This window comes from Siniperca chuatsi, unplaced genomic scaffold, assembly GCF_020085105.1.
Source record: "Siniperca chuatsi isolate FFG_IHB_CAS unplaced genomic scaffold, ASM2008510v1 Contig00116, whole genome shotgun sequence".
Lineage (NCBI taxonomy): Eukaryota > Metazoa > Chordata > Actinopteri > Centrarchiformes > Sinipercidae > Siniperca > Siniperca chuatsi.
Genome location: NW_025322588.1, coordinates 8,527 through 20,677, shown reverse-complemented (window position 1 = coordinate 20,677; position 12,151 = coordinate 8,527). Strand labels below are relative to the sequence as shown.

The 12,151-nt window shown below is 43.2% G+C and overlaps 1 pseudogene; it reads right to left on the bottom strand.

The window, feature by feature from the left end:
• Positions 1-4,224: 4,224 nt before the first annotated feature.
• Positions 4,225-11,422, bottom strand: LOC122872782 (annotated as a pseudogene).
• Positions 11,423-12,151: the final 729 nt, after the last annotated feature.

Below are 12,151 nucleotides of genomic sequence, written 5' to 3'. Positions count from 1 at the left end.
CCTGGCTTTGGGCTCTCCTGGTCCAGGTCTGGTTCCTCAGTGTCTCTGTGTTCTCTGTAGGAGGGAGAGTCTCCTCCTGTTAGAGAAACACATCAGTTGAGTCTGTACAGGATCACAGCTGCAGAAATCTTTCAGCTTATTGTCATAAATTCATCAATGAACTCAAAGTGATTTTCAAAGCTTCTCCATCTAACAGCTGGAAATAAAGCCCAACATTTTCATTTCACTTGTTGATGACTTTTAAGGCTCTTCATGGCTCCAGACTGTATTTTAGACCTTGTAATCCCTTATGAACCTCCACGTAGTCTGAGATCTTCGGGCAGGGGTCTCCTGTCTGTTCCTGAGTCCAGGAGGGAAACTAAGGGGGACGGAGCTTTGGCCATCAGGGCCCCGAGGCTCTGGATCAACCTGCCCGAAGACATCAGGCCGTCTGAGTCAGCGTCTTCTTTAAGTCTCGTCTCAAAACACATTTTTATCTGAAAGCAGATCCTGATTTTACCTGAACTGTTTATTTTATTGCTTTTGTGTATTTTATTTCTTTATATTTCTCTCGTTGTTTGTACTTGTTTTGATAAGTGCTCTATAAATAAAGTTTTATTATTATGATTATCACTTGATATTTTGCTGCAGTTATTTAAATCAGTTTAAAATATACGTCCAGCAGCTCTCAGTCTGTTTGGTTTATTTGATCATGAAATTAGAGCTCAGTCTGGTTTAGAAATGACTAAAAACACAGCAACTGTTTCTGCAACAGAATTATTTTTACTGTCACTCCAAAGAAATATAAAAAATATCAAATTAAACTAAAAATAACTTCAATTTACAATTAAATGAACAGAAGATCTGAAGGTAAAAGACACATTTTGAAGTCGAACTTGTTGCTGTAATTATTGAAACGATCTCTGAGAATGAACCAAAACACCAAAATACTCATCAAAAACCTTTAATTGCCAAGATGGATATTAAATAGAAAATGCATAGCTCTGTGGACGTAACGTTAATATTTTCACATACAGTATTATTCACACACACAGAGTCCCAAAACCTTTACAGAAATGTCATCGACCACGAAGCTCGGAGTCGATAAAGCTGCAGTTTGTTTTCTGTTCAGTTTATCTTCCAGTTCAGACAGTTTGTTAACCAGAGCAGAAAAGCTTTTTAAATTCAGGAGAATCTAGCTGAAGTTCTGAATGAGCTTCACATAAACATCAAAATTATTGTTCTTTAAAGGAAAGTAGAAACCGTTTGATCGATCGATTAAGGAAAAACGTTCTCTGAAGTCTTTTATGACGAGAAACTGAATCTGAATTTTCACTGATTTCTGACATTTCACAGACTAAACCATCAACACGAATCAATTGCTGATCATCAAAAGCACCATATTAAATGGATGAAATGAGTCCAAAACCCCAAAATATTCAGTTTCCAATCATAAAGACAGAAAAACATCTGGAAAGAAATGAGCTCACTGGCCTAAAGGACGCTGGGAGCGCTCACCAGGATCGTATTGTTTAGAAAGTTAAATAAAAGCCTTGAAGCAGGTCGGCAGAATCGTCACATCCAGACATTAAAGCTGCCGCTTAAAGCCGAGCAGCGAGGCTCCCTCTCAGCATTTGCATAGTTTTGAATTTACAGCGTGAAACGTCAGGAGAGGACAGGCCGACGGACAGACAGACACCCACAGTGTATCATCCCTGTGCGATGAAGCCGATGTGTTTTAATGAACCACACTGGTGTTTCAGCTCATTAACTCCAAAGTCTTTCCAGGTGTAGATACCCTGACTATCCTGACCCTTCTGTTTTACTGGGTTTGTGTTTTTTACAGACTCAATACTTACAAGGCCGGGCAGCCGACTCTCAAACAAGTTTCAAGTTTCACTTTCCAGTAGAAGTGAAGAGAAGTCGCTGCCCGGTGTCAGGCCTCCATGCTGTTTCGCTTCCTATTCTTAAAAGCTGTTGGCATCAAATGTCTGGTCAGATTCATAATCTTGTGTTTTGACCATCCAGTCCCAGCCTTCATTCACAATTTGGCCAATTATTTGTCCATTTGGCCATTTGTCCATTTGGCCATTGTGGGGATGATGAGTCTTCCGCTGAAGGTCCTCCTTTGCTTGACCAGCACGTCATGGAGCGGGTGGGAGACACTGTCCAAGATGGCATGTAGTTTGGCCAGCATCCTCCTCTCTGACACCACCACCAGAGAGTCCAGCTCCACCCCACAAATGTCACCGGCCTTACAGATCAGTCTGTTGAGTCTGTTAGCATCCGCTACCCTCAACCTGTTGCCCCAGCATGCAACAGCATACAGGATAGCACTGGCCACCATAGACTCATAAAACATCCCCAGCATTGTCCGGCAGATGTTGAAGGACCTCAGCCTCCTCAGAAAACAGAGGCAGCTCTGGCCCTTCCTGTAAACAGCCTGAGTGTTCTTGGCCCAGTCCAGTTTATTGTCTAAGTGTACTCCCAGGTACTTGTAATCCTCCACAATGTCGACACTGACCCCCTGGATGGAAACCGGGGTCACTGGTGCCTTGGCCCTCCGTAGATACATAACCAGCTCCTTAGACTTTGTCGCATTGAGCTGCAGATGGTTCTGCTCACACCATGAGACAAAGTTCCCCACCAAAGCCCTGTACTCAGACTCATCTCCACCGCTGATACATCCCACCACAGTCAGGTAGTCCACAATCCAGGACACAAGGGGGCATCCACCTGCATCGCTGCCAGCTTCTCCCCCAGCAGGGCAGGCCGGATGGTGTTGAAAGCACTGGAGAAGTCAAAAAACATGATCCTCACTGTGCTTGCCGGCCTGTCCAGGTGGGTGTAGATGCGGTTCAGCAGGAAGATGATGGCGTCCTCAACTCCCAGCCGGGGCTGGTAGGCGAACTGAAGGGGGTCCAGGAGGGGTCTGACCATGGCCGCAGCTGTTCCAGCACTAGTCTCTCCAGGGTCTTCATTATGTGGGAGGTCAGTACCACCGGTCTGTAGTCCTTGGAGCCACTGGGACGAGGCGTCTTTGGCACAGGAACGAGGCAAGATGTCTTCCAAGGAACAGGGACCCTTTGAAGACTCAGGCTCAGGCTCAAGACATGTTGAAGGACTCCACATAGCTGGGGGGCACAGGCTTTTAGCACCCCGGGGCTAACTCCATCAGGGCCTACAGCCTTGTTTGAGTGGAGATTCATCAGCTGTCCTCTCACCTGGTCAGCAGTCAGGCACACAGCAGAGGTTACAGGTGGGGAGGGGGAGTCATTAGTCTGAAGAGGGCCGTTATTCTGATGGGGAGGGGGGAGCAGAGTACCCAGAGGAGCTTGAGGGCCGACAGCAGCCGAGTTAGAGGGGGGATGAGCAGGAGCTGGTGTGTCGAACAGATTAAGTTTGTTGGCCCTTTCCAAGCTGCCTTCAACTCCTCTGCTGCCAGTCGGTCTGAAGCCAGTGATGGTCTTCATGCCGCTCCAGACCTCTCTCATGCTGTTCTGCTGGAGTTTCCACTCCAGCTTCCTCCTGTACTTCTCCTTGGCCTCCCTGATCTTCACCTTCAGGTCGGCCTGGATTGCCCTCACCTCCTCCCTATTACCATCAGTAAAGGCCCTCTTGGCATTCAGGATGTCCTGGATGTCCTTTGTTACCTACGGTTTGTTATTTGGATAACAATGGACCATCTTAGTTGGGACATTGCAGTCCACACAGAAGTTAATGTGATGATGCACTCAGTGAGCCCGTCAATGTCCTCTCCATAAGGCTCATAGAGTGCGTCCCAGTTTGTCACCTCAAAACTTTCCTGCAGTGTCTTGTAGGCCTCTCTGACCATCTCCTCACTGTCCTTGTGGTCGCAGGCTGCCTTTTAACCAGAGGCACATAGCAGGGTTTGAGGTGAACCAGGTTGTGGTCTGACCTACCTAAGAGGGGGAGGGGGAAGAGCTGTATGCGTCCTTAACGTTAGCATACAGCAGGTCCAGTGTCCTTTCCTCTCTAGTAGGAAACTCACATACTGGGTGAAATTATTCAGTGTTGTTGAAACACTGACTTGGTTGATGTCACCCGAGATTAATATGAGTGCACTCGGGTGATGAGTCTGGAGTTGTGCTATGGCGGTGTGAATGGCGTTGCATGCCAATGCCGGGTTAGCAGAGGGGGGGATGTAAACAGCCACAACAATGGCATGTGGGAATTTACGTGGCAGATAATATGGCCGAGTCCCACAGCTAACAGTTCAATGTCCGGGCTACAGATACTCTGCTTGATGGTAACGTGACCAGGGTTACACCATCTGTTGTTAACTAGATGTATGCATACCATTTGCACTGTAGACCAAGAATCGATGCCCTTCTGGTCTTTTAGGTGTTTCATTAGTAGAGTTAAAACCCCTGGTCTTGGACCACCAGTGTCAGTTCCCTCTTCCAGAACACCAGTATCATCAGTAAATCTGACCAGCATGTCACAGGTTTCAGAATATGTTGCACGCTTGAAACCTCTGACTGCCCCATCCCAAACATGAGCCCTTGAGATGTTGAACCGGCGGACTCTCTTATGATCAATAGGAAGTGACAGGTTTGCTATGATGTCAGGTAATGTAATGTCCGTCTCCTCCCTGTAATGACAAAAAGTGACTTCATTTGTGGATATTCCAGATATACCAGAACTCTTGCACAGTGCTATAGTCAAAAGCTGACATATTACATTGCTGTGTGTTGGAAATTCTTCACATTGACAGCAACCGGCTCTTCATCTTCTTGCTCAACATTTGGTGAATACAGGTCTGTGTATTTACTGTTGGGAAATTATATTATTATTATTAATTCAATGTCCATGTTAAAACATCTTACAAACAAAAGTGTCCTCCCCATGTAATCAGTTAAATACATTTAAATTATGTCAGTCATTGTGATTTTTTCTATTTACCTGTAGCAAAAAGTTTTTTCTGGATTTTTTTCAGGTGGATCCAGATCCTCAGCATCAGATATTACTATCTGGAAAAAAAAAGATTATATGTCTGAAACAACAACACTGACAGCAAGAAACGTCATGGTGCCAGTCTGCCTCATTACCTGTCCTGGCCAAATTGTTGATGAATGTCCTGGTGCATCTCTGAAACATGATAAAACATAAAAAATGATTAGCTCCATGATAAAGGCTGTAATCTAGTTTTGAGTAAAAGGCAGCAGTAGAGGGAACAGAAAGATTTATAAAAAAGATGATTTTGTTATAAATCACATTACACATATGGTATTTTCTGTTTCAAGTTCATCAGAGCGAATTCTCTGATCACATCAACAACTTAAAGACAGATTATTTAAAAGCACTCTCATGCAATTTGGCATCTAGCCTTTGTCAGCGAGTCAAAGGGATGAAATGAGAGACAATGGGTCTTTTCTAGTGGCCAAGGTGTTCTGGGCTAGAGTGGGTGTTTCAGACATCTTAAAACCAGCAGGTGTCCTTCAGGCCTACAGTCAAATCATGTAAACATTATGTATACACCAAGACACAGCCAAGATTCCTATTGGTTGATTACCACTAGAAAAAAAACATTGTCTTTCATTACATCCCCCCACTTCATTCTCACATGTTTTTTTTAACAGTTTGGTTAAATTTGTCATTTGTGTTTATTCACCTGCGAGAGCTTATTGTTATGTTTTTAGGACACACCAATAAGCCCTCGCAGGTGAACGAAGTAAAGCTCACACAAGCAGCTGTGGGTCCTTCAGGTAGGGAGCGAGGGGGCACCTCAGTCAGTTACAGAAACAGCCGATAGCATGTAGCAACGTTGAGCTTATGTGCGGTCTTGCTGTATTTCCAGGTGAACAAAAGTGGTAAAACATCTCCAAAACAGCAATATAAATGTAGAATGTGTATGTGAATAAGTCGTGAAATATCTGCTAGTAGTTTTATCACAATTTTGTGATTTAAATGGAAACAAATGTTAAATTGCCCTTTACCCGGTAGTGAAAGCACTGTAACCCAATAAGATATGGGTTATTATTATTATTTCCAGTCAAGAAGTAAAGGAATAATTTCCACCCATGCACGCCTGAAAGTTCCTTTTGTGTACAAGTGTGCAACACCTACCTTTCATCTTCCAGTTTGAGTTTGGGAGTACTTCGATTTTGTGGTTCAAAAACCTGAGAGGAAACGGATAAAATGATCAACAGCTTTCAACAGCTTCCATTATTGTTCCATTACCACATACAGCACATATCAATTCTGATTGGTTTCCTGTGTTACTGTATAATTACTGCAAAATACTCAAAACAAAACTTTTTCCACTAAATTATTGACCAGGACAAAGATTTTATGTATAAAATCCAATGCATATCTAATAAATAAATACAAATATACATAAATATTAAAAAAAAAAAATAGAAATAACTGATGTACCAAAGTGTCAGCTCAATTGAATTCAGCTGTGCTCCTTGTTGTGATGACAATTTCAGAATCAGAGTCTGAGTCTGAAGTATCATCCACTGAAAAAATAAATCAAACAAACCTTATCTCTCCTCCAGCAGAGGATCAAAATATGTAAAAAACATTGAATCATGACATCATTTAACGTCTTTAATAGTGTTTTTCTGGGCAAATGAAAAAAGGGATCCTGGAATTTGCCTTTCCTGTTTCCTGTTTATATTCTGCCAATTTGAATGGCCTTTCTGAGCCAGGCACATGGACCACCTCTGAGCAGTCTGGACACAAAAGGACGTGAGGTCCTTCGTGCATGTCCTTGTTAAATGTTCTCATTTTCTATACAGCTTGTTTCAGTAGATCAGGTGCTGCTACCTCCGGGTCTGCAAATAACGGGAGTGTTTTCCCTCTTAGAGGTTTTAAATCGGCTCCATCAGTTTCATGTGGCACCATCAGTCCTACATTTATCTAGTAAAATAACAAAGATATATAATGAATGTATACATAGGTACAATAAATACACACATACACACAAATACATATAGAGCATTGCAAACTTGTATAGGACGGTCAGTACAACTTACCTGGACGTGTTTTTTCTTTCTTTAGGCTTAAATCTTCCTTTTGGCCCAAAGTTAAAAGACTGCCGTTCTTTTGACTTCGGAGCTTCTGTACTCCATGAACTGTTTGTATGATGGGCATGGCTGTTCTGCTGAAATGGACAGACTTCCGTTTCAAAACAGAAAGTTATAAGCCGCTCAAAAAATCATTATTAGCATTACTGATTTTATTCACATGGCCTCAGATAGCTAGCGTTTTGCTACACTAAAAAAATAACAAATAACAACTTCCTTTGCTTAGCACTGTCCGGCTGTCGAGACGTCCCCGGTGTTTCCGTCTGGTCCGCGTCCTTTAGAAACTCCAAACACCGACCACACGTAAAGCAAAACCGCGTTAAGCTGCTCATGTGTTTGCCACAAAATGGGCAAAACATCCCTCGGCCGCAGTCCATGTTCGGTCACCATAAACTTTATTTACGCCATTAACTCCACAACCACAACACGAATTTACCGCGTCACTTCCGGTGTATGGTACATTCCCTCTCCGTGAAGAATCTGTCATTGTAAATTTGTTTCGGGACTGGTAAAAGTGTTTCACACTTTGTAATGTTGTTTTGCACTTTCCGGCCACCGTACCTTTGGGATGAACTGGAACGCCGACTGTGATCCAGACCTGATCACCGACATCAGTGCTGGACCTCACTGATGCTCTGGAGTCTGAATGGGAGCGAATCCCTGCAGCAGGTTCAACACCTGCTGGAAAGACTGAAACCAGAAGAGTGGACATGATGTCATAGTCACATGTTACTCTGTCAGCTGTCCACATACTTTTGGCCATATAGTGTATCACAGCCTGACAAACCTGCTCGCTTTACATTTAGTGAATGTGCCCTTAAAGGTTTTGTGCAGCCTACACCTTTATGAAAATGTTCAGATTGTTGAATTCTTCCAGTCCAGCAGAGGGCAGCATCATCCCACTGATGAAGAGGAAGGCGAGTTGGAAGCTGCATGGACAACAAGGTTAGAGTAATCAGACTGTTAACACTCCAACATTGTTATCACTCATCTAAACACTACACTGATCTCACTCTCTGAAAACAAGACAAACCTTTGAAGGTCAACGTCAAGAGGAACACAACGGTTCTGAGTAGTTATGGGGGAAACGAAGCTTTCTGAAGCACAGAATCACTGTGAAGCAGTTGTGTTGAAAGTGTTTCCGTTAGGATTTGCAGATTTGTACCCAGAAGCAGACTCAGAGACAAACCGTGATAAAAGGTGCAGTTATTGTAAAGGGCAGTGGGGAATGGAGATGGAGAGGGTTGAGGGAGCCGAGGGAGTCGGAGTGGCAGTGGCTGAGGGAGACTGAGGCATACCACTACACAGCCCATATGACAATTTTGGACTAAAGTGAAACATAAAAGGAAAAATCCTTCACTTTTACTCCCACTGGCAAACTTCAGAATAAAATCTTACATGTAAAAGATCTGCAGAGGTTCGTCTGAGATGTTGCAGTACAGAATGAGAACAGTTCAGTTTGAGCCTTTTATTTGCATTTGATTTAAACAAACAGGAAGTAACACCACTTAGTGCTTTTGAATTAATCAGCGGTGCAATCAACAAGAATAAAGCTTGTCTAGATTTGGTTTTCATGCATCTTTATTTTTTCACGCGTGCTGTTTCTATTTTTATTTCCTGTTTAAATGTGTACGGTCCTCAGCGTCGACCTGTTGAGTATTTACAGTCGTTTTACTGTTCAGATAACTGATCTTATTCTCCATCTCGCTGCTCCGACAGCTGCACCCAATCAAACGACTGTCCATCTGCAACTACAATCTGAACTAAAGCTGTAACCTGACTCTAAATATAACCCGTCCGAGCATTAGAAAGAATAATCATCTGTGTTTAGCAGCAGATCTGATTGTGTCTGAGCTGATCTGATGAATGACAGGAAGTTCTTTCAAACATGTTGGAAGAGTCGCATCGTGCTGATTAAAGACACACGACTTGTGCAGCACGTTGCAGAAGCAAAACGCAGTCAGAGCAGCAACAATGCAGCAACACACATCAAATTACAGTTAAATGCACGAGGCTGTTTCTCCTGCTGCATGCTGGGAAGCTCCCCTGTTCGCCTGACAATGTGAACTCGCACTGAACGACAGTATGTTGTCTAATCTGCAGTGAGGGAGAGATCATAAACCACATAAAAGGTAGATGGAGAAATCTCTGGCCAAATAATCACAAAGCGTGAAAGAGACTCGTTTCCATTCATCTGTCAGCGTTTTATCGACACTTTATTTCTCTCAGGACGTGTCTGGATCAATATTCAGAGATCTGTGTTCAGGGTCGCGTGTTCAACAGTGGTAGAAAGTACATTTACTCAAGAAGTGTACTGAAGTAGTTTGGAGGTACTTGTACTTTACTGACAGTCACAGGGGACATTTGACTGCAGAATGAGGACTTTTCCTACTGATACTTTAACTACATGAAGCTGATAATACTTGTGTACTTTTACTGAAGCAGGATTTTGAATGCAGGACTTTTACTTGTACTGGAGGATTTGTACACTGTTGTATTGGTACTTTTACTTCTTGTTCTTCAGATAAGTTGAACTGTATGTCTGTACATGAATGTCACATGGTGTAAAGTACTGCAGTAAAGTACATGTAGTATAAAGTACTGCAGTAAAGCACATGTAGTATAAAGAACTTAGTTAGCACCACCTAGTGGACAGGTAGTAGAACTCCACCCTCTGATGTGTGACTTCTCTGACGCTGAATGGGTTTCTGCCACAGGTTAGACTGGTTTTGACGTCACACGGATGTGTTTTAGACTTTGACTCTGAAGTTATGAGGGTGTGACGGCGTCCTCAGGTCAGACCAGCACACAGACACCAGGACGGACGAGTGTTTCCTCCACACGTGAAGGTGGAAAATGTCTCTACGTTGACCTGAAGTGAGTTCAGCAGGTGAGAATCCGACCAGAGGAATCTGTAAATGTCTGATGAACACTTTGATCACATTGTGATGTAACGCTGTTAAACTGTACAGTAGAGATGTTTCTTGATGCTGATTGGCTGTTTGAAGCATGCTGTAGAATTTCCCTCCGAGTTAAAGAACAGTGACTTTAGAAAGATTTCCACGTAATATCATTAATGTTTCTCAAGTAGAACCGACAGCAGTCTGATTGTGGTCTGAGCTCCGTCATCAGTGAGGAATGCAGCGAGTGTCTGAACTGGTCTGACAGCTTGGATCAACTTGGCTGAGCTTTATCTTTAACTCTTAATGCTCTGAAGTTTTGGCGTGGATGAAGTGTTAAGAGCTCAAATACAGAAACCTTCCAACACTGAGACTGACCTGGTTTCACTGAAGACCCAGTCCAGGTCTCAACTGTCCTTCAGCATAGTGGTCACTACAGTGGACCGCTATTCAAGAGCCGTTTTCTTGGATGTGCATGGGTTTTGATGGTTTAGTTGCACATCAGCCACCACAGTGGACGCTAGTGTGTCATCCCAAACAGCACCGCCCTCTGGCCAGCCATTGTAAGTGCAACAAAAATGGCTCAAAACCAAAATGGTTGACAGGTCAGGACTACGGGTCAACCGATACGGTTTCTTCAGGGCCGATACCGATTATTAGTAATCAAGGAGACCGATAACCAATATTTGGAACCGATATACATTTGCAGTGAAAATGAAAATCTTAGTGTCAAAATTTTGAATAACACAAACTCCAACATAAAACTTTTTAATAGGTTTTCTTTTAAAGAACACACACAAAAGACACACTTAAAAAAAGTAAAATAAACAACAAGAGGAGGATCCATCTCTTAAATAAACAACTAAATGTACACACACATTCACATCAACGCGTAACGATGTTGAGACAGCAGCCTTCAGATACTTTATGCGTGGAGTCACCATAATACAAATGAGCAGGTCTCTCTTTTTACAGACAGACTTGGACAAGACGCCAGCAAGCTGCCGATCTGACGTACATTCACAGGAACAATGTGAGTGAGTCTGATGTCGTTGTTTTACACGTTTGAAAGTGGTGATGGGAATTACGGCTCTTTCTAGGGAGCCGGATCTGAGGGTTCCTTACTTTTCAGAGCCATTCGTTGTGCTTCTTTCTGTTTTTAGGGGCGCTGGTTACTAGGTTTATCTGCGAAATAATCACTAGGATGTAGTGATGGGATTTATGGCTCTTTGAGGGGATCCGGATCTTCGCGATCCGTTCCTTTCAAAGAGCTGTTCCAAAGAACGGCTCTTTTTAAATATTTAGTCAGTTTTAAGAAGCCAGCTTGGGGGCATCTCAGTTTATCCTGGAAATAATGATGGGAGGAATGATGAGGTGAGATTTGTGGTCAAATAATTAAAACTCGGATATCACACACCAATATCTGAGTTTGAATTATTCTGAAATATTGATTATTACCTCATTTGTCATGTGTGGACTATATTCCATAGGGTTGCACAAATCCTCTGCTTAGACAGTGACATCACTATTTTGGATTTACGACCGCTATTACTGACGTTGGCACTGAGACAGAGAGGCAATCGCACGTGTTTTTTTGTTTTTAACTGGAGTATGCATGTGATGGCAGCGTGCACACGTCATGGCTCCGCTCCTACCCAATGACAGAGGAACGCAGGGTTTTTTTCCACTGGAGTACTCACGTGAAGGATGCGTGCACAACTAATAACTAATATCATCACGCTATAAAGGGTTGGCCTGCGCTGGGTGCGCCCCTCCCCCTATAACTGTTCTGTCTCGCGGAGGAGCTCATTTGTGTGCATCTGTGTGAAACACGCATAGGGAAAAAAGAACGACAGAAAGAACGGCTCCCCTCCAGCCGCGACTCGGCTCCCATCGTTCATATTTATGAGCCATTCAAAAGAATCGGTTCGTTCGCGAACGTCCCAACTCTACTAGGATGATAATAGGGTAAGATTTGGATCAAAGTCAAACATCATTTCATTTCACATGTGTGGACGAGGTTCAGCAGCAGTAAAGGACTCAAGTTTCCTGACTTAATGTCAGTGATCTGCATTGTAAACATTACACAAGGTGACACCATCTCCCTCTGCTTTGTCAGTGAATTTACTAGAGTTTGGCTTTTTTTTCCCGCCACGTCTACGTCTTGTGACTGGCCGGTTCTCGCTGTTCTCGGAAAGGGGAGTGGGTTTAGGGCAG